This window comes from Bos indicus x Bos taurus, chromosome 5, assembly GCF_003369695.1.
Source record: "Bos indicus x Bos taurus breed Angus x Brahman F1 hybrid chromosome 5, Bos_hybrid_MaternalHap_v2.0, whole genome shotgun sequence".
Taxonomy (NCBI): Eukaryota; Metazoa; Chordata; class Mammalia; order Artiodactyla; family Bovidae; genus Bos; species Bos indicus x Bos taurus.
Window position 1 is genome coordinate 45,755,316 of NC_040080.1, and position 22,691 is coordinate 45,778,006.

A 22,691-nucleotide genomic window follows, 5' to 3' on the forward strand; every position below is an offset into this window, starting at 1 on the left:
CTTCAGGGTAAATATCTGGAAAGGGGAAAGCTCAAATTTGAAAAGATACATGCACCCCAATGTCCATAGGACACTATTGACAATAGCCTAGACATGATAGTAACCTAAGTGTCCATCAGCAGAAGAATGGGTAAAGGCAGTGTGGTACCTATGTACAATAGAATAGTACTCAGCCATAAAAAAGAAGGAAATAATGCCCTTTGTAGCAACACGTATGGATTCAGAGCTGATGATACTAAGGGAAGTAAGTCAGACAAAGACAAATACATGAAATCACTTATTAGTGGAAAGTTAAAAATACTAAGGGAATTCCCTGGCGGTCTTTTGGTTAGGATTCAGTGTTTTCACAACTGTAGCCCAGGTTTATCCCTGGTTGGGAAAACTGAGAGCTCACCAATGGCTTAGCATGGCCAAAAGGAAAAAAAAAAAAGAGTTCAAGTGAACTTACTTACAAAACAGAAATACTTACAGAAAACAACCTTATTGTTACCAAAGTGGGGAGGGATAAATTAGTATGGGATTAACTGATGCATACTAGTATACACAAAATAAACAACAAGGACCTACTATATACACAGGGGATAGAATTCAAAATTTTTAACCTGTGATGGGAAAAAATTAAAAAGAATATAGATTTTTAAAAAAAATACATGTATAACTGAATCACTTTGCTGTATACCTGAAACTAACAGAATATTGCAAATCAACTTTGCTTTAATAAAAAACCAAAAAAGAGTAGTCACTGCCTAATTAAGATAAACCTGCTGGGATCAAAGGTGAGTTGATGCTGGAGAAGGAGGGCTAGAGACCATCACCAGGAAGAAACCTTTCCTGTTGGGGCATCACACCCTGGGGAGGGCAATAGAGGAGCCCTTACTACTTCTTCTGGACCCCAGCAGTCCTAACTCTTGGGCTTTTTCCATTTTCAACCCTTCTCTATTCCTGGTGTCTCATTACTTGTTCCCGTGCCTCTCCCGTTATTCTGCCCCCAGTGGCTTCTTTAGTCCAAAATAAGTGGTTTCTCCCCACACCCGCACCCCCCAGTTCAGGCTCCTTCCTACTCTCTCTCCATCTATCACCTGCATGCACCCCTCCCCTGCTGTGCTCAGCTACAGAAACACCAAATTCCTAATACTCAGCTCCATCAATTTTATTTTGCAATCTTACCCTCTAGCAAGTTGCCTCTGGGGCTTGGCCACTCACATGTCCCTGGTCCCTGCAGTGCTCTGGGGTGCCCAAACTGGGGCCTACTTCAGACGCTCATATATCTGGGTAAGCACCTCCAGATTCATCTCCAGCTTCTGGGCCCGTTCCCTCAGTCTCTCAGCAGACTCTGTCTTTGCCCCACCCTGCAAGTCCTGTGAATCTTTCACCAGGGACCATATGTCGAACAGGAGGAACAAACCTGCAGAGACTCCACCATACGTGTGGGCTCCTCTGGTCATTGCAAGAGCCGTGGCTCCAAAAGCTGCCCTTACCAGCTGGGTGCTTTGGCCAGGGACTCGCCCAGCTGCTAACTGAGGATTGCTTTTGGCCATCCTGATGGCATGGATATGCTTCCTAAAATCTTTCACTTCGTAGAGACTTTTTCCACTGGAAATCTTCTGGGCTATGCTGTGGAAATCAAGTTAGGCTTCTACTGATGACGTGTTTACGAGTTCCACGATGTTGGTGGACACGCCTGTCACAGCAGCTGCTGCTCCCAGCCCTAATCCAGTGGCTGAGAGTCCCAGACTGATGCCCGCTGTAAAGGGTGCCAGAACCAGGCCAAGGATGGTCGGAAAGCCAGATGCAATGCCGGTGGAACTGGCTGCACCTTGGAGATGGTGCAGTCCCTGTGCACCTTGTCAGCGTTGTCTGCGCATCTCACAACTTTTTCATGCTCTTCTCCAGCTCCCGTTAGGAAACTCTTCTAGACACCTCTTCCTGTCCGGTTGGCCCAGATATTCATGTAGTACAACTGCCTCTTCCCTGTAACAATGAACACCAAAGGATGAAGAAAGACAATTTGCTTGTCTGTAAAATAGGCTCAACAAGGTCTACCTTGCATAAAACACAGAGATTATGAATTAAGTGGAAAATTTATTGTATAAATTAAATGGAAATAATTTTGCAAATTAAAAAAATTTTTCAACAATGAAGCCATGTTTGGACATTGTTGATGCTCTGTGTACTTATTCAATCATGGAAAAAATAAATGAAGGATCTTAGGATACTCTTGACTTCAGAGCAGCATTCGACAAAGACATCTCAGAGGCAGGTCAACACCAACACTTACAAAGAGTTGGTAGAGTAGGAACTCCACAGATACACTAAGAGAAGCGGGATTAGAGCAGAAAACCTTCATTCAAGGGCCTCAGCATGTGGTGAGGAGTCAACCTGTTCTTTGCCTTGGCTACTGGGAAGTGGTTCCTAAGCCCCTAGAATAGTCTGGCTGATATGAGTGTCCTCATCTGACTGGGCCTTTGGCCACTGGACATTCTGACAAAGTGACGTAATGGGGCCTTGTGTCACGTGGCATCAGTTCGGACCTGTGGAGGAGCTGGACTCTAGGGCACTTGTCTGACCTCGGGGAGGGGCTGGAGATGACAGGTCACAGTAATTTGTTTTTAAACAAGGTGAGTATCCCTGGTGGGCAGTGCTGTGCGTCCTGCCACACACTGAATTCAGGACAGTAACTCATCCTGAGGACAATGGAAGCTTCATGAGTGAAACCCGCCCAGACTGCCCTATGGCTGATGGGAACCCGAATCCTGTCCTGTTATAAACTGGAATCATGAAGCTTTCAGTGATCTCTGAGCATCCTTCTAGGGAAAACTCAAACCTGAGGGTGGTTTTTTGTACCCCAGAAATTGACCATTGGTGTCAAACGTAAGGACAGTCCGGGGAACTGTGCCCTCTGATTTTGCAGACTGGCTACTTCAGTGTATGTAGAATTTTTTTTTTTTTAATCAAAACTTAGAGCTAGAAGGACCCTTAATGATTATTTTGCCTGGCATCTGCTCTCCCCCAAGCCTGACAACCTTGGCTTTCACAGAAGGTCACTGGGTCCACCCACTGCCCCAACTGACAGGGAAGCCGGAGATGTGCTCTGAGTCCTGGTTCCCCATGGCTCTCCAGCCCATCTCACTGACTCCTGACCCATCACCCAGCTCCCTGACCTCTCAGGGGTCACCAGCCTGCCACCTTAGCTGTAACTCATCCTGAGAACAATGGAAGTGTGAAACCCATCCAGACTGTCCTGTGGCTGATGGGAACCTGAATCCCACTGTGCATTAACTATAACTGGAATTCTGACAACTTTCAGTGCTCAGCACCCCTGACCTTGCAGGTGTCACCAGCCTAACTCACACTTTGCCTGTGACAGCTTCACCTGACTGCACCCCAAGGCCATGTGCAACTTTATGGAACCTCTAAAAATTCAAGAGACTTTAGGAAACACCCATTTGAATGGCTCAGCCTGAAGAGACCAGCACTTGCACAGCTGGTGGAGAAGTGTTTTCCTCTTGTTGGGGATGCGTGAGGCTCCCCAGAATCCCTCAAATGATACACAGTCACAGCCACTCACTGTGACCCTGGGGGGCTCCCTGAGCCATACGGCCTTCCACTGTCAGGGAGGCCCCACATAGACTAGAAGAGGGTCCCTGATGGAGGGAGAAGCCAGGTCCCAGGCAGGGTGTGGAGAACATGACCACCACAGGACCCTCCACCCAGGGCCCTCCAGCCCAGCATGAGGGGATCCCATCAGGGAAGAAAGAAATGTCCCCCCTCCCACTCAGGGGACCTCTGCTAGGGACACAGCCCCTTCAGTTTGTGTCCTCGGGGCCCACTCTCCTCACTCTAGTCCTGGCCCTGCTGCCCAAACCTGCCTAGTAGTCCTCCAGCCTGGACTCTCTGCTCCACCCTGACCCTGGGTCTGACCCTGGTCCAGGCCTCCCTGGTCCTTATGATTGTACTTGGTTCTCCACGTCTAAACCTGCAGTTCACTCTGAGGCCATCACCATAGTCCATCAGATTGAACTGCTATTCCCACTGAACACAGGACAGATCTGAGACTCCAAGATAAGCCCAGAGCCCCAGAGCCGGGTAGGAGTAGAGCCAGGACCCCACCAGCTCCATCCAGTTCCTCTCCAGCCTCTCTATCTTATCAGCCAGCAGGATCCTGCAGGGTTGATACAGTTCCTAATCAAAGGGCTCAAGTCAGAATCCCTGGGAATGCAAAATAATGTTGATGTCAGGATTTCCTGACTTTTCACAAAGGAAGTTCTACTTGGTTCTCGTCTCCTGGAAGGAGGCCATTGGCCCCTGATTCTTCCCAACAAGGTTATTTTAAAAGTTAATACTAATTTAGCACATACTCTGTGTCAGCCATTATGCAAAGCACTTTGCATGCATGATCTCAGTGTCCTCTCAATAAAACTGAACAGATGAAGAAAGTAATGGCAAGGAGATCAGGAACTTGTCCAAGGCCACGTAACCTGCTCCCTCCTTACAGGTTTCATCTCTTCTTAGTCTGAGGCCATTCACGGGCAGTGAATGACATGGAGGAAACATTCTTCTTGGATTCTTGAGAAGGAACATTCTCAGCCCCACCACACCATAGCGTCCTGCCAGGAGGAGGTGTGCCTGCCAGGAGGAAACCAGCCCTGGGCCTGAGGATCTGGGAGACCTTCCTGGTGCACTGTGCTCTTTACCTGGACAAACTGACCTCAGCCACAAAACTCTCCCAGGCTTTGTCTTGAGCAAGCAGTTGTTGCAGTTTTTCCCTTGCTCTGTTGAGCAAAAATATTCTGAGCGCTAGACAGAAAAAAAAGAAAATTGGAGAAATTATGGTGGAAGGTAAATGGTACTGAGGATCAAGTGATTAAAGTTCATCTTTCGAGCAGCGATGACCTCGAGTACTCTTGGTGGAATCACCTGGGGTTACAGATGGAACTGTTTCCCCCACCCCACCCCTCAATTCATATGTTGAAGCTTTACCCCCCTGGTGACTGTATTTGAAGATAGGGCCTTTAAAGTGGTAATTATGGTAAAATGAGTCATAAGTATGGGGCCCTAATCCAATAAGACTGGTGTCCTTATTAGAAGAGACACCAGATCTCTCTCTCTCTCCTTCTCTCTTTTCGGCAACATGAAGTGTTCTTAGTTTTCCTCTTTTTCCTGGGTCTCTGAGGGAGAAAGGAACCTAGGGCTCACATGGAGGGAAGCCAGAACACTGAATCTGTGTACTGATTGATTGGGGAGGGGGTGGGCAGGGTAATAACTGAGCACCTGGGGATCTGCAGGGATATTTGCGATCAAAAGGACCCGCATGAGGCAATGACTTGGTAAGCAGGTGCTTATCTACGGGAGCACTGTACAGGTGCCCTCACACAGCTAGGGGAAGGGGTGATTCTGGGGGAGGGGAGAAATTTCCAGCTGGAACTAACATATTCCAGGTAGAGGGGACAGTACCACACCTAAGCAGACCTACTGTGTGGCAGGCACTGGCCCAAGCCATGAACATACATTACATTTCATCCTCATAACAATAAAGGGATATATTATTCCCATTTTATAGGTGAGGTCAGATAACTGTGCTCCAGGTCACACAGGTGGGAGGAAGAAAAGACCAGATGGGGGTTCAGGATCTGCTGACCCTTGCAGAGCAGCTGGGTGGGTGGCAGGGAAAGAGCTGGAGGAAAGGTCTCTGTGTTGATGCCCTAGGGTCTGGGAGCAGGAGGAGGCTCAGACCAAGGGAGAGGGCAGGAGAAGCTCCATGGACCCTGGGGGACCTCCTCTCCCTGCCCCGTCTGGCCTTCAGGACTTCCTCTGCTGTCCCCCTCCCCATGGGCTGTCCTGGCCTCACTTCTGAGTCACTTGCTATAGGGCAGTGGGTGAGGAAGTGAGCACCTTGAAAGTGGCTCCCCAAGGAGAGGACTGGGAAAGTATCTGTGGACACACCCCCATTGGGGGAACTTCACGCGGCCCCTCTGGGGGGCTCCAAGATGCATATCCATCCCCTTCTTGGTTCTTGATTCCTCTGTATGTTAACTCTGCCTGGAACCACCACCCTCAATTCTAGGTCACAAGTAGGAACCATCCAGAGAAGAGGCAGCCAATTACCTGGCGGGTAGATGTTAAAGCTCGTGGTGGCAGCAGCAGGGTTTCAGAGATGTCCCTTCAGCTCTTTGAATCAGGCTTGAAGGAGGTGTGGCTTCACCCTTGGGGATGAGAAAACAGATGGTGGGCTCCATCACCAGTGAGCAGTGGCTGCAGAGAGCAGTGAGGGGCAATGTGGGTGGGTTCCCCTGGGACGGCCACAGCCACCAGTGCCACCAGGGACTTAATCCAGCATGGTTCGCTGTCTCCCGGGCTCTGCTGGCCACTAGTTAAGAAAAGGCAATGGCACCCCACTCCAGTACTCTTGCCTGGAAAATCCATGGACAGAGGAGCCTGGTAGGCTGCAGTCCATGGGGTGGCTAAGAGTCGGACACGACTGAGCGACTTCACTTTCACTTTTCTCTTTCATGCATTGGAGAAGGAAATGGCAACCCACTCCAGTGTTCTTGCCTGGAGAATCCCAGGGACAGCGGAGCCTGGTGGGCTGCCGTCTATGGGGTTGCACAGAGTCGGACACGACTGAAGCGACTTAGCATAGCATAGCATAGCATAGCATAGCACTCATCTCCCACCAGATCTCTCCAAGTCAGAGTCCTGTTGGGGCACAAGGAAAAGGTAATCAGAGAGGAGAGAGCCATCTGTGAAGTCACAGGAGCAATAAAATCAAAGACAAGAACAGATAGAAGGAATACTCTGGAAATTCCATGAGGTTGGGAACATTTTCTTTATTCTTCAGTAATAACTAATACTGATCCAGAGTCTATGACATGCAGGCTCCTGAAATTCACCTGAACTTCAGTTAGTCCAAGTTTTCATGTTGGTGCCAGAGCCTGGACTTGAACTAAAGTCTTTCTCATCCAAATCCCAGGTTTGTGATGACTATGCTCTACTCCCTTTAATGTGGGCTTCCCAGGTGACCCAGTGGTAAACAATCTGCATGCCAATGCAGAAGACCCAAGAGACTCAGATTGGATACCTGAGTTGAGAACTTAGATCCCCTGGAGGAGGAATTGGAACCCACTCCAGTATTCTTGCCGGGACAGAGGAGCCTGGTGGGCTACAGTCCACAGTTCACAAAAAAGGACTGAGCTTGCACTCCCTTTAATATAGAAAAATTTTGTTTGTGGATAGCTGTTAGTTGGCAAGTGACTCGTTTTATTCCCAAATGATATCTTCCTTCCTTGAAGGCTTGAGCCTCTACCTTGATAAAGTTCCTGCTTTATCAGGAACACAGCTCCCACAGCCCACACCCTCCTTGTTTCTGCAAGAGCCTTTATGCCACAAGGGCCTGGAGTCCGCCCAGCCCTGCCCTGGATGCTCTGAACCTAGATGGGGCCAAGTCCTCTCTACGGTCCTCTACTGACTGTTGAACTTTAGCTTGTTTCTAATTCTTTACATAAATAATAGTGCAAGCAACACTCTTCTTATATAAAACTTTGCTTGCATTTTTGTTTTCTATGTCAGATCTTATTATTCCCAAATTAAATGAAAGGGAATATACTTCCTCAAGGGCAATGAGGTCCTTGTTTCATCTACTCTGATCTCTAATTTTCTTCAGTCTCCTTTCTAGAAAGTTCTGTGTGTGTTTCACTGGGAATGGGACTTAATCTTCACCACTCTCTTAAAGGTTTGTACCTTCATCTTGCTTGATGGAAGGAAAACCCAACTGGCTCACAGGCCCCAGAGAAGGAAAGGAGGCTCTCAAGGAAAAATTACCAAGATGGAGATGGGAGAAACAACAGGGGAGCTAAACCAACAAGAAACAGAAGTCAAGAAAAAAAATTAACAACAAAATATATTTAAAAACAGACTTCTCCAGTTAGCATTTAGAATGAAATAGCTACCAGTTAACTCCAATCCTTTGTACTGTGTCTCTGCTCCTGGAGTTCTCTTTAAGCTGTACATCTGGAAACTCTGGCGGCAGCACAAGACATAAATCTCCTAAGAGAGAGATATTATTAAATCTTTTGGTGGTCATTTTTTTCTCAACACAAATGGACAAATTCTTAAGCTCTGTTACCCATTTTGGTTTCCCTGGGGCTCAGTCAGAAAAGAATCCACCTGTAATGAGGGAGACATGGGTTTGATCCCTGGGTTGGGAAGATCCCCTGGAGGAGGGCATGGTAACTCACTCCAGTATTCTTGCTTGGCAAACCCCCATGGACAGAGGAGCCTGGTGGGCTGCAGTCCGTGGGATCTCAAAGAGTGGGACCCTGTCTCTTCTCTGCTACTCCTCCTGTCCAGGACAAGCAGGGCACCCTCTGCCCTCCTGGATACAGCCTGGCTAAAATATGAGGCATTCAGTTCAGTTCAGGTGCTCAGTCATGTCTGACTCTTTGCAACCCCATGAACTGCAGCATGCCAGGCCTCCCTGTCCATCAGCAACTCCCGGAGTTCACTCAAACTTATGTCCATCATGTTGGTGATGCCATCCAGCCATCTCATCCTCTGTCATTCCCTTCTCCTCCTGCCCCCAATCCCTCCCAGCATCAGAGTTTTTTCCAATGAGTCAACTATTCCCATGAGGTGGCCAAAGTATTAGAGTTCCAGCTTTAGCATCAGTCCTTCCAAAGAACACCCAGGACTGATCTTTAGAATGGACTGGTTGGATCTCCTTGCAGTCCAAGGGACTCTCAAGAGTCTTCTCCAACACCACAGTTCAAAAGCATCAATTCTTTGGCACTCAGCTTTCTTCATAGTCCAAATCTCACATCCATACATGACCACTGGAAAAACCATAGCCTTGACTAGACGGACGTTTGTTGGCAAAGTAATGTCTCTGCTTTTGAATATGCTATCTAGGTTGGTCATAACTTTCCTTCCAAGGAGTAAGTGTCTTTTAATTTCATGGTTGCAATCACCATCTGCAGTGGTTTTGGAGCCCCAAAAGATAAAGTCTGCCACTGTTTCCCCATCTACTTGCCATGAAGTGATGGGCCCAGATGCCATGATCTTAGTTTTCTGAATGTTGAGCTTTAAGCCAACTTTTTCACTTTCCACTTTCACTTTCATCAAGAGGCTTTTTAGTTCCTCTTCACTTTCTGCCATAAGAGTGGTGTCATCTGCATATCTGAGGTTATTGATATTTCTCCCAGCAATCTTGATTCCAGCTTGTGTTTCTTCCAGTCCAGGGTTTCTCATGATATACTCTGCATATAAGTTAAATAAGCAGGGTGACAATATACAGCCTTGACATACTCCTTTTCCTATTTGGAACCAGTGTGTTGTTCCATGTCCTGTTCTAACTGTTGTTTCCTGACCTGCATATAGATTTCTCAAGAGGCAGGTCAGGTGGTCTGGTATTCCCATCTCTTTCAGAATTTTCCACAGTTTCTTGTGATCCACACAGTCAAAGGCTTTGACATAGTCAATAAAGCAGAAATAGATGTTTTTCTGGAACTCTCTTGCTTTTTCCATGATCCATTGGATGTTGGCAATTTGATCTCTGGTTCCTCTGCCTTTTCTAAAACCAGCTTGAACATTTGGAAGTTCACGGTTCACGTATTGCTGAAGCCTGGCTTGGAGAATTTTGAGCATTACTTTACTAGCATGTGAGATGAGTGCAATTGTCGGGTAGTTTGAGCATTCTTTAGCATTGCCTTTCTTTGGGATTGGAATGAAAACTGACCTTTTCCAGTCCTGTGGACACTGCTGAGTTTTCCAAATGTGCTGGCATATTGAGTGCAGCACTTTCACAGCATCATCTTTCAGGGTTTGAAATAGCTCAACTGGAAATCCATCACCTCCACTAGCTTTGTTCGTAGTGATGCTTCTAAGGCCCACTTGATTTCACATTCCAGGATGTCTGGCTCTAGGTGAGCGATCACACCATCGTGATTATCTGGGTTGTGAAGATCTTTTTTGTACAGTTCTTCTGTGTATTCTTGCCACCTCTTCTTAATATCTTCTGCTTCTGTTAGGTCCATACCATTTCTGTCCTTTATCGAGCCCATCTTTGCATGAAATGTTCCCTTGGTATCTCTAATTTTCTTCAAGAGATCTCTAGTCTTTCCCATTCTGTTATTTTCCTCTATTTCTTTGCACTTATGGCTGAGGAAGGGTTTCTTATCTCTCCTTGCTATTCTTTGGAACTCTGCATTCAAATGCTTATATCTTTCCTTTTCTCCTTTGCTTTTCGCTTCTCTTCTTTTCACAGCTGTTTGTAAGGCCTCCCCAGACAGCTATTTTGCTTTTTTTGCATTTCTTTTCCAAGGGGATGGTCTTGATCGCTGTCTCCTGTACAATGTCATGAACCTCTGTCCATAGTTCATCAGGCACTCTATCTATCAGATCTAGTCCCTTAAATCTATTTCTCACTTCCACTGTATAGTCATAAGGGATTTGATTTAGGTCATACCTGAATGGTCTGGTGGTTTTCCCTACTTTCTTCAATTTAAGTCTGAATTTGACAATAAGGAGTTCATGATCTGAGCCACAGTCAGCTCCCAGTCTTGTTTTTGCTGAGCCTTTCCATCTTTGGCTACAAAGAATAAAATCAATCTGATTTTGGTGTTGACCCTCTGGTGATGTCCATGAGTAGAGTCTTCTCTTGTGTTGTTGAAAGAGGGTGTTTGCTATGACCAGTGAGTTCTCTTGGCAAAACTCTATTAGCCTTTGCCCTGCTTCATTCTGTACTCCTAGGCCAAATTTGCCTGTTACCCCAGGTGTTTCTTGACTTCCTACTTTTTCATTCCAGTCCCCTATAATGAAAAGGACATCGTTTTTGGTCTTAGTTCTAAAAGGTCTTGTAGGTCTTCATAGAACGGTTCAACTTCAGCTTCTTCAGCATTATTGGTTGGGGCATAGCCTTGGATTACTGTGATATTGAGTGGTTTGCTTGGAAACGAACAGATATCATTCTGTCGTTTTTGAGACTCAATCCAAGTACTGCATTTCGGACTGTTTTGTTGACCATGATGGCTACTCCATTTCTTCTATGGAATTCTTGCCCACAGTAGTAGATATAATGGTCATCTGAGTTAAATTTACCCATTCCAGTCCATTTTAGTTCACAGATTCCTAGAATGTCGACGTTCACTCTTGCCATCTCCTGTTTGACCACTTTCAATTTGCCTTGATTCATGGACCTGACATTCCAGGTTCCTATGCAGTATTGCTCTTTACAGCATCTGACCTTGCTTCTATCACCAGTCACATCCACAACTGGGTGTTGTTTTTGCTCTGGCTCCATTTCTTCATTCTTTCTGGAGTTATTTCTCCACTGATCTCCAGTAGCATATTGGACACCTACCAACCTGGGGAGTTCCTCTTTCAGTATCCTATCATACTGCACCACGGTGGCTGCACAGGAGCAGGAGGGCCAAGAGGAGCTACTCCAAGTTCAAGGTCTGGAGGAGCTGCCATGAGGAGATACCCCTCGTCCAAGGTAAGGAGCAGCAGTGGTGCTTTGCTGGAGCAGCCATGAAGAGATACCCCACATCCAAGGTAAAAGAAACCCAAGTAAGACAGTAGGTGTTGCGAGAGGGCATCAGAGGGCAGACACACTGAAACCATAATCACAGAAAATTAGTCAGTCTAATCACATGGACCACAGCCTTGTCTAACTCAATGAAACTAAGCCATGCTGTGTGCGGCCACCCAAGACAGGAGGGTTGTGGTGGAGAGGTCTGATAGAATGTGGTCCACTGGAGAAGGGAATGGCAAACCACTTCAGTATTCTTGCCTTGAGAACCCCATGAACAGTATATGAGGTGTAGGGACCCCTTATGGGGTCATAAAACAACCAGCTTCTCAAAGACACAGCACAATCCCTGTTTTACCTGCAGTGCAGTAATTCCATATGTTTTCCTTGTCTGTCTGGATGAAAAGCTCTTTCTGACAGACAGTATTATCAGATTTCTGAGTGTATTCCCTTTATAGGCATCCCCTGCTTTCCAAAGGATTAGCCTCTGCCAATAAACTGTGACGTGAGACCTAGATTGTCTATGCTCTATGCCATTTTGATTTGCGAAATTTTCATAGGAAAATTTCGGTGGCATTTCGGTGTACATTCAGGTGGCAGGAAACACCTGTATTCCCTCATGTCTCCTTACTCCAGCTATGATATTATTACATGAGGAGACGAAGAGAGAATTGTGGAAAAACACAGGACTTATCTAAAATCTGATACATGCCTGACCCTTGATTCAGACATTCCAAAGCCTGGGACAGGCTTCTCCAAAGTCCTCCTGTTTCCCAGAAACATCCTTTCCAGGAAGTGGCCTATTAGAGACTAACAGAGAATGCCCCATATTGTAATCCAGGGCCAAGCGTGGCTGTGGGGCCCAGCTCCCTCCAGCCTCTTGCTCTCTGTTCCCTTACTGCTGCTGGGGACTTTGAGGGAAGAGAGTGGAGTCATACCCTGACTGCCATGAAGGCTGGTTTGAAGACACAAGAAAAGGTGTGCTCCTTTTTGACTGAGCACTGGAGTGGGTTGCCTTGTCCTTCATCAGGGGATCTTCCCGACCCAGGAATTGAATCCATGTCTCTCATGTCTCCTGCATTCACAGGCGAGTTCTTTACCAAGAGCGCCACCTGGGAAGACCTTGACTGAGAAAAGTAACTATTAAATATGCCCTGCTTGAAAGAGAAGGAGAAAAGGAGAAAGGGGAAGGAGGAGGAGGAAGAGGAAGAAAGAAAAAGCTTCTAATCAATCAATCACCAAGTCCCAAAGAGATCTAAATGTAAGCCAGAAAGAAAACACTACGAAGGCCCTAGAAAAAAAAATGTTAAAAATAAGATTGACTGAGGAAACCTTTCTAGTCAAGACACAAATCCCATAAGCCATAAAGAAAAGTCTGATTTATTTGTTGTCTAAATATTAAAAGATGCAAAAGACACCATAAACCAGGTCAGATTACAAGGAGAGACCAGCAGACACTGTTTGCAATATCTAGAGTCAACAAGGGGGAAATCCACAAGACAGAGCCTAAAACCCACAGAAGAAGACTGAAACCAGTTTTTAAATTTTGAGTAACAGGGACTTCCCTGGTGGTTCAGTGGTTAAATCGCCTTGCAATGTAGGGCACACGAGTTTGCTCTCTGGTCAAGGAACTAAGATCCCACATGCTGTGGAGCAACTCACCCCATTTGTTTCAACTAGGACCTGACACACTAAAAAAAAAAAAAAAATATATATATATATATATATATATATATATATATATATATATATATATATTAAAAATTTGAGTAAGAAACTGAAGAAACAATTCCAGGGGAGGTGACTTGCCCAGGGTCACACGGCTTTCCATGGGCAGAGTGGAGGCCCACTCTGACTTTCTGACATGGATATGTGAGAGGGGGAGCATGGTTTTAGTAACCCAAAAGTTTCCAGCATTGTCCTTGCCTGTAAAACACATACATCAAAGCCTGTGTCACTCCTGTTACACTGATGTGTTCACAGCTTGACTTTTTGTCTTAAAATTATAAAACCGAGATCATAATGTAGGCATTGTGTAGCAAGCCCTGCATCTCCCCACTTGCTCTCCTGTTCCTCTCCTCTCAGGCCTCAGATCCCCCCGCAGGGACTGGCACTGAGCAGGCATTCAAGAGACAAGGTGATGATAAACCTGGATTCCTTGTATTTCAAGAGGAACCCTTTCCTCCATCAGCTGCAGTGCAGCACCTGCGGGCAGCCTCAAGGTGGCCAGGCCACAGCAGGAGAGGCTCTGACTCCTCTTTCCTCCTCCACCCCCTCTGTTTCTTCCAGTTTCCCAAAGGGCTGAGCACCTTCAACATACATCTTCTGGGGTGTCAGCTCTCATCTCAGGAGCCCATCTTCCAAGTGGAGCCCACCTGAGCAGGTGTCGCCCTCCCTCTGCACTGTCCAGGGGCCCAGGGGTGGGAGGAAGCTGCCAAGCACACCTGCCTCCACATGCAGGCTCTGCCCCTGCTTAACCTGCTGCCTTGGCCATGATCTCACCTCTCTGCACTTCCATTCCTTCTTCTGTCAACTAGTGACAATCATCCTTTTCTCAGATGGTTGTGAAGATGGGGAGATGGGTGGGGGTCCTACCTCCCTGCTTACCCAGGAATCTTCTCTGGCTGAGTGTGAACAAGATCCAGTTGTTCTCAGCATTGCAGGTGTAGCCACAAGCTGTGTGTCTCTGCAATAAACCACACATTTTGTGGGTCCAGATAAACCCGGAGAACCGAAAAGGGAAATTGAACACTCTCAATTCTGAGTCACTTGCATCAAATATTCTGCTCACCAGGCCCCACCCTGGGCTTTTCCCACCCTTCCACTGCTCCCCTTAGAGAAACAAGCCCAGTCTTGACATTCTAGGTCATTCTTGGCTCAGTTCATCTGGCTCTGTGCTCCTTGAAAAAAGACCTGCCACCAACACACTATGAGGCCCTTGGCCTCAGCCCACAGGCTTCTTCCCAGCCCCCTCTGCCTTCTCTACCCACCCACACTCACTAGCCTGCTTGCCTTATTCACCTTCATGCCACCAGCATGTGACCCAATCCCAGAAAATGCCACCTGCTCACTGCATACTAGTCATACTTCTGCTGCTGAGTGTCACATCCATGTGGAATCTAGGCACTTACTTACAGAGGACCTTCTGCTAGGGTCACCTGCTGCAACCACCTGGAAGATGGTGTTCATGCAGCGAAGCCCAAATCTGACATCACATCCTCTGAGAAGGCCTCTAGGACCTTTCTCTGTAGAGTCCACAGTCCCCTGCTCTGCTCCCATGATACCTGGGTGAGGGGCCCAAGGCCACTCCTCTGACACTCTGTCCATGCCCCTCCCACCCCTTTTGATCAGATTCCTCTTGACTTAGCCCTGCTGGGGGGGATGGAACTAGTGTCTTTGGTCCCAGTAGCCCACAGGAGGAGCCCTGGCCTTGGTGGTCACTGCCATTAGGTGGACGCAGCAGTTCATGGGGAGGGCTGAGAGCACGCTGCCTTTTTCTCCCCTGGCTTATCTCCATCTGACAACTTGATATTTTCTCTCCAAATGGAGGACTTTTATCAGAAAACCACTGTCCTGGCGACTCAGAGAAGTCTACAACAGAGAGCTGGCCCTGCCTCCGTTTGGTTCCTGAGCAAAGAGCCTCTGTGGACGGGGCTGAGCAAGTGCCAGGCGCTGTGCCCGCACCGTCTACGCCTTTCCTGTTGAATCTCACATCAGCTCTAGGAGTGTTGGCTCTGTTTTACAAAGAAATGGAGAAGAAAATGTAACTCAGCCTGAGAGTCTTGCAACTCAACTGCTGTTGGACTTTTTCTTTTTTGCCCCCAAGCAGAAGAGGCTGCAATGGGCCTATGCCCTTCACCGAGGCCAGCCTGACCTTCCATTGGGTTGCTTCATTCTAGAAGATATCCCTTGGCCATCATGGTCACCTCCTCCCAGGTTTTGAGGGACAGACAGAAGAGTGATGGGTGTTATTCCCTGAGGACCACACACTGCAATTTGGTCTTACAATCACCCATAACAAAGGCCAGGAATTTGATCTGATTTTGCAGATAAGGCAGCCATGGTCCGGGGAGAGGCGGGGGCTTTCGTCAAGCAACTCAGAAAACCACTGTTGTTGGGCAGAAGAATATCAGCAGCTCATGTCCTGCAAACGTCCATCTATCCAAACATCACACTCTCACGCTTTCACCCCAGCACTCAGGGCTCAGGCTGGAAGCACTGACACAGAGGGGTCAAGGGGCAAACGTGCAGCTGCCCCTCCTGCTGTCCTGCACAAGCCTGCCCCTGACCCCACAGGAGCTGTCAAGACTTAAGGTTGCCTTCTCCCTGGAGCTCGGGATCCTCTAGGGACAAGCAGCTCTGGGTGTCTCCCCTACAGGAGGGACACAGGGAGGAAAGGCGGTGGCCAGGGGCTTTCCTGGAAGGAAAATCTAAGCACAGTCACCCCTCCCTCCTGCTCACTTTAAACCTCTGGCAGAAATCCAGGAAGCAGGGGGGCAGGGAAAGGCACGTGGCCTCCCCGGGGAACACTTGCCAACATGAGGGTGCCCAGGCCCCACTTCCTCAGTGCCCTCTGCTACAGGAGAGTTGGGGGTCCCGAGCAAGGTGTGGGGGTCCCGGGACTCACTTCCTGGCAGGTAGCCCCTGCAGCAGTCCTGGAAGCCAATGATGACGTCCGTGATCTTCAGGTCCCACTCCTCCTCCAGGTGGGCCAGCATGCTGGCCTGGAAGAAAACCTTGCTCTGGCCAATGTGGTATACATTGCTACAGAGCTTCGATCCAGGGGATGAGAGCCGGCTGCTGACCATGGGGCCACCATGGAGCCCTGGAGCAAGGCCAAGGCTAGGGGAGGGGCCAGGAGCGGGGGTTGGCCCTGATGATCAGTGGGCAGCCTCCTCCTGGTGAAGGCAGAGTGGGAGTAGGGGGGTGCCAAGAGGGGGCAGGTAGGGGCCAGCAAGGGGCAGGTAAAGAGTCAGACTTGCAGAGAAATGCAGAAACTCAGCCCTGAAGGACCTTACCTGTGGACGTCTCTGCCCAAATGCATTTCTCACAAAGGTGGCAGTGGACATGGAGGCTCAGGTAACATTGCTTGAGGTGACTAGAGAAACAGGATTGCTTTTTTAAAAGAGGCAGTTCAAAGTCAAGAGTGACCTAACATACTTAGGAGCCAGATGAGCAAAGTGCAGGAGGATAAGTGTTGCCAGGCCTGATGTGGAAGCAGAGGGCGAGAACCACACAAGGCATGTGAATAGCACTGTGTCAAGAGAAGGGTTCCCCATCAATGGGGAGGCAAAGGGCAGCCTTGTTCATCAAGGAAAGGGAAACAGCTTATCTGAGATCTCAGAGATATAAAGTAAAATAGAAGCCCAGGTCTGACTCTAAAGTTGGGATCTTCACCATCCTGATTTATGTCCAAGGGGAAGGGGGTGGGAGGGGGGCTGAAACACCAAGGTCCAAGTTCTCCCTCCCCATAAGGGCCTGCTTCCCTAGGATAGAGGTCATGGGGCACCCTGGACCCTGGAGAGCCTGTGGAAGGACAGGAGGAGCGAAGGGTATGATTCTATCAGAAGAGCACTTGGCCATTTGCAATTCATTTACTTTTTTATCATGTGATTTTTCTGAAGAGGGGCAGAGTTACTATTTTATTATGTAGATAGGGAAACAGGCAAAGGCAGGGATGCGACTTCTCCCAGATCACACAACAGGTCAGCGAAAGAAGTAAGGCTCAAAAATCATTTCAGACAAGCTCTTGACAAGCAGACTCTCCTGCAGGCAACAACCACACACTCTAGACCTGGTACAAAGTACAAAACACAAAAGTGCAGAGTGCAGAACCGCCACGTGAGGGCTCAGGAGAAGCAGAACAGGAAGACTTTGAGGAGAGTCAACATAGATTGAATGATGGGCAAAGGATGAGACAGTCATTTTTTGTGGATTTCCCTTGAAGGCAGCTGCAGTTCTTGGATGGATAGAAGTGACTGAGATTCTGATAAGTCTGCTACCCTTCTGGCCTGAAAAAACCCCAAGGACAGAGCCCAGAATTGCCAGCAATCCTCAGCCTTCCCCAGCATCAGGCTCTTTTCCAGTGACTCGCCTCTTCACATCAGGTGGCCAAAACATTCATTCCGCAAGAACCCCATGAACACGAACAGTCCGAACCGTATGAGAAGGTGGTGCACTTACTGTCGTGTGTGGGTTGCTTGGACCCAGAACAGGGTGAGGAGAGTCATTTTGTTGGTCGGAGAAGAGGGCACGTGTGCATCCAGGAAGCACTCAATCTGGAGCCTCTTGACCTGAGACTTTCCCCTCAGGGTCCAGGTCCTTATTACCCGTTCATCCTTCTCATCCTTCAGCCTGACCTACTGGTCCCAGAATACAGTCTCCCAAGCCAAGCTCTCCTGTGTCCTGGGATTTTGACTCTGAGATTCTAGGTGCCAGGACCTAAGCCCCGCTGCTGGCAAGGGCCTCAGGGGACAGACCGTGAGCTCCTGGAGGGGGCCCAGACCTGCTTCCTGTGCTTCCTGAACTGTGCAGGTTTGGGGGCTTCTTTCCTTTCTCTGACCTGCCCCGGTTCCCTCCAGTGGGCCCTCTTCTGTGCTCACTTAGCCAGATGCAGTTTCTGTTGCTCAGAACCACAGGAATCTCACCTGAGACAGGGGTCACGATGGGATGGGAGCCTGTTAGGTGCTCACATGCTCCACATGGAAACAGAGAATTGGTGCCCCATGGAGCAGGCCCGTGAGGGTGAGAGCAACACCCAGATTCTCCCCTTTCCTCCCTGGACTGGAGGAGCCTGAGGCCATTCCATGAAGGCTCCTCAGAAGATCGTGGCAGGTGCAAGCCCAGATGGGTGACCAGGTCAGAGCATGGCCTTGTATGGGCCTTCCCTCCTTCCTGCCCACTCTCCCCAGCCCCTCAGTCCTGCCTCCGGAGATGGATTGAGCCTGGCATCCACCTCTGCCTTCGAGGGACCACAGGCTCCAACAGAATACTTTGGGCTGCCTGTTTTATTGAATGCAAGTCCATATTCCCAACACACAGTGAGGCCAAACAATACCAAAATGTTGGAGTTTGGAACCGAAGAAGATTCATTGCAGGGCCATGCAAAGAAACGGGTGGCTCGTGCCTTAAAATCCCAAGCTCCCCAAAGCTCTCAGCAAAGCCCTTTTATGAGAAAAGTAAGCGAGGGACCTGGTTAGTTGTTGCAACCTTCTTGGTGTCAGAACCTTTTCTTGATGTCAGGTCATGATATTCCTGTGAACCTCCAGCAAAACAAATTATTCTCTTTTATGATAAGAAATAGCAAGGTCCCAAAGCTCAGTCTTCACCCTCTGAGGTCCAGGCTCTGGCCGAGAGGAGAGGGGAGGCTCCTGCAGGAGTCCTGGTGAAACATGAAGGAAACCTGGGTGAGGTGTGTGCTCTCTCTCTGCCCCTCTGTTTACAGCTGACCCTCTCTCACACCTACACACAAGCCCTCTGCTCTCAATCATCCTTGGGTGCCCGATGTCCATCCTGGTCCCTGGGGCTGGAGGAGAAGTATCCCCATACTCAACCCAAGTCAGATGACACGGGCACCCCCGTGCATCCCATGGGGCCTGGGGGCTCCAGGGTCTGAGGGAAACTACTGGATGGGAGCCCAGTGGGCAGGCAGGAGAAGCCATGGAGGATGTGTGCCCTGAGATCCTGGGAGACATGCTCCTGGGGAAGGAGGTCAGGCATCTGGAGCCCAGCTGAGCCCCTCAGTCAATGCAAGGAAGCCTCAGTGAATCAGCTCGTATTTATTGAACCAGAGTCCAGAGAACAAAAGGTGGGGAGAGACAAAGGAACCTGAAATGTCTTACCCAGCCCCACCCACAGCTGAAGAAGAAACCGAGGGTCTGAGAGGCTGCGTCTCTTCACCTCAGGCTGGTTGATCACCTTGACACACCACAAAGTTCTGTTGTTGCCTTCTGGTGTCATTGTTTCTTTCTTTTGTAATTTTTTTTTTTTTAATCAACCTCTGTTTCACACAGCATTTGGAATTTCATAGGAACTTCATTAGTCACTCAGTGTATCCTGGTCCCAAATATCACAGGCATCTCGACAAATGTTCCACCCACTGAGTATTCATCGCTGCCACCACCACCACCACCACCACCATCTTCATCAAGAAGTCACTGCCTAACTAAGATAAACCTGCTGGGATCAAAGGTGCATTGATGCTGGAGAAGGAGGGCTAGAGACCACCACCAGGGGGAGACTCTTCTTGCTGGGACAGCAAACCCTGGGGAGGGCGATAGAGGAGCCCAGGCTACTTCTCCTGGATCCCAGCTATGGTTCCTCTTTGACTTTCTCCCATTTTAAAGCCTTTCATATTCCTGGCCTCTCATTGTTAGTTGCCGTGCAACAAGGGAACTCTTACCCCATTGTGTTCTTTAGTCCAAAATAAGTGGTTTCTCCCTTCCCGTCAATCACTAGTCCCCCTCCTCCTTAGTCTAGGCCCCAGGCTCCTTCCTTCTCTCTCCCCTCTTCCACCTGTATGTATTCCTCCCCTGCTGTGCTCAGCTGCAGAAATGCCAGATTCCTAACACCCAGCTCCATCAGTGTTGTCTCCCCTCCCTTCCCCTCTAACAAGGTGCTCTCAACCTTGGTCTCACGTGTGTCCCTGGTTCCTGTACTGCTCTGGGGGTGGGGGATCGGGCCTTACTTCAGCCTCCCATAGGTCTGTATGACCTGCTTAAACTTCTCCTCCAGCTCCTTGGCCAGCTGCCTCAGCTTCTCAGCCAAAGCTGTCTTTACCCTCTCATGTAAGTGCATTGCCTCTTTTATCAGGAAGCCCACATCCACTAGAAGGGAGAGTCCTGCAAAGCTTCCAGCAATGATCCGGGCCTTTTTGGTCATTGCCAGAGCCATGCCTTTGAAAGCTTCACTCACCTCCTTGCTGGTTTGGACAGAGACTTACCCAGTGCTCGTGAAGCTTTTAGCATGGGCTGCTGAGAGTTGTCTTTCACCAGCTTTGCAGCATGGACATTGTTCCTAACCCCTTTCATGGATTTGTAGACTCAATGGCACCCCACTCCAGTACTTTGCCTGGAAAATCCCATGGATCGAGGAGCCTGGTAGGCTGCAGTCCATGGGGTCGCTAAGAGTTGGATACGACTGAGCGACTTCCCTTTCACTTTTCGTTTTCATGCATTGGAGAAGGAAATGGCAACCCATTCCAGTGTTCTTGCCTGGAGAATCCCAGGGACAGGGGAGCCTGGTGGCTGCCATCTGTGGGATCACACAGAGTCGTCGGACACGACTGAAGTGACTTAGCAGCAGCACCAGCCGTAGAAAAAGCGATCCCTAGTGCACACAGACATTGAGCTCCCACAGACACCTTTCTTTGATGCTAGTTGACAACAGCCCACTGGCTTCCATTTCCTCTGATGACCTACTAAAGTGTTCCACGATGCTGGTGGACACAGAGGTCACCGCAGCTGCTGCTCCCAGCCCTAACCCAGTGGTTGAGAGCGCCACCTGGCCCCTGCTGTCCGGGGTGCCAGAGCCAGGCCAAGGGTGTTCAGAGCACCAGACACAGTGCCGGTAGAGCTGGCCACCACCTTGAAGATGGTACAGTCCCTGTGCGACTTGTCAACCCTGTCTGCAGGTGCGTAGAGCTTTCTTATGCTCTCTTCCAGCTCTTTTTTTACCGAGGAAACTCCTTTAAAAACCTCTCCCTGTCTAGCAGGTCCTGTTGGAATCTCTCTTGGTCTTCCATAGCCAAGTCTGTCTTCAACTCATTCAGAAATTCATGCAATGCCTCCACTTCTTCCCTGTAACAAGGAACATCAAGGGATTAAGAAAAAGACTTTGCTTGTCTGTAAAATAAGCTGAATGGATCTATTCTGCATAAATCACAGAGATTTTATTATAAATGACAAGGGAAGAATTTTTGCAAATGTAAATTATTTTCAACATTAAACACATGTTTGTACCTCATGGATACTCCATTATTCAATCATGAAATAAACAAGCAAAAGCCATTTTAAGATAGTCTTAAGAGAGGTATTTGATAAAAATGCTCAGAGGCAGGTCAACAGCGTCACTTCCAAAGGACTTGTGGGTGGAAAGTCCACAGAGAAACTAACACAAGTGGGATTGGGGGAGAAAACCTTCATTCAAGGGCCTTAGTGTGCAGTGAGGAGTCAACCTGCTCTTTGCCCTTGGCAACTGGGAAGTGGCCCCTAAGCTCCTGGAATATTCTGGCTGATAGGAGTGTGCTTGACTGCTTGGGCCTTTGGCAACTGGACAGTTTGACAAAGTGACATACAATGGTGGCTTCGGGTCATGTAATATCTGCACTGCCCTCCAGAGGAGCTGGACACTAGGGCATTAGTCTGACCTCTGGGAGTACTCAGAGACAACAGGCCAGGGTATTAGTAATTTGTTTTTAATTTTTTAGCTTGGAAATGGTCACAGTAATAGACAAATAAAGCATCACGATAATAAATAAAAGACAGAGGCCTGGTCCTATTCTCATTCAACATCACAAAAGGGCTTTTGTTGTCGTGCATTTAAAATTCTTTAACTCCGAATTAACTTACTGGCAACTAACAGAAAAGAAAGACTATGACCATACGAAGAGAGGCACAAATTGAGCACTGCAGACATTGCACGGATAAGCAAAATACACAATACACATACCCAGAGCTTTCTAGAAATCGCATCCTATGACAGCTCCCCAACTTATTTGATGCTATATTTCAGGCAAAATGAACATTTTAAAAAACATCACGATCTGTTTTGAGCAGGGTGAGCACCCCTGGGCAGTGCTCTGTGCGCCCTGCTGCACACTGAATCCAGGGCAGTTACTCGTCCTGAGGACAATGGAGGCTTCATGTGTGAAACCCACCCAGACACTGTCTGGGAGCTGACGGAACCTGAATTCCGCTCTGCAATAAACCGTAACTGGAATCCTGACATCCTTCAGTGCCCAGCACCCTGACCTCTCGGGGTTCACCAGCCTAACTCACACCTTACCTGGCGACAGCGTCACATACCTGCACCCTAAGGCCGTGTGCAACTTTATGGAAACTCTAAAGACTCAAGAGACTTGAGGAAACACCCATCTGAATGGCTGAACCTGAATAAACTGGCACTTGCACAGCTGGTGGAGGAAGTGTTTTCCTCTTTGGTGGGGATG

At 48.4% G+C, this 22,691-nt stretch overlaps 1 pseudogene; it reads right to left on the reverse strand.

Moving 5' to 3' along the window:
* Positions 1-1,222: 1,222 nt before the first annotated feature.
* LOC113893444 lies at positions 1,223-22,471 on the reverse strand (annotated as a pseudogene).
* Positions 22,472-22,691: the final 220 nt, after the last annotated feature.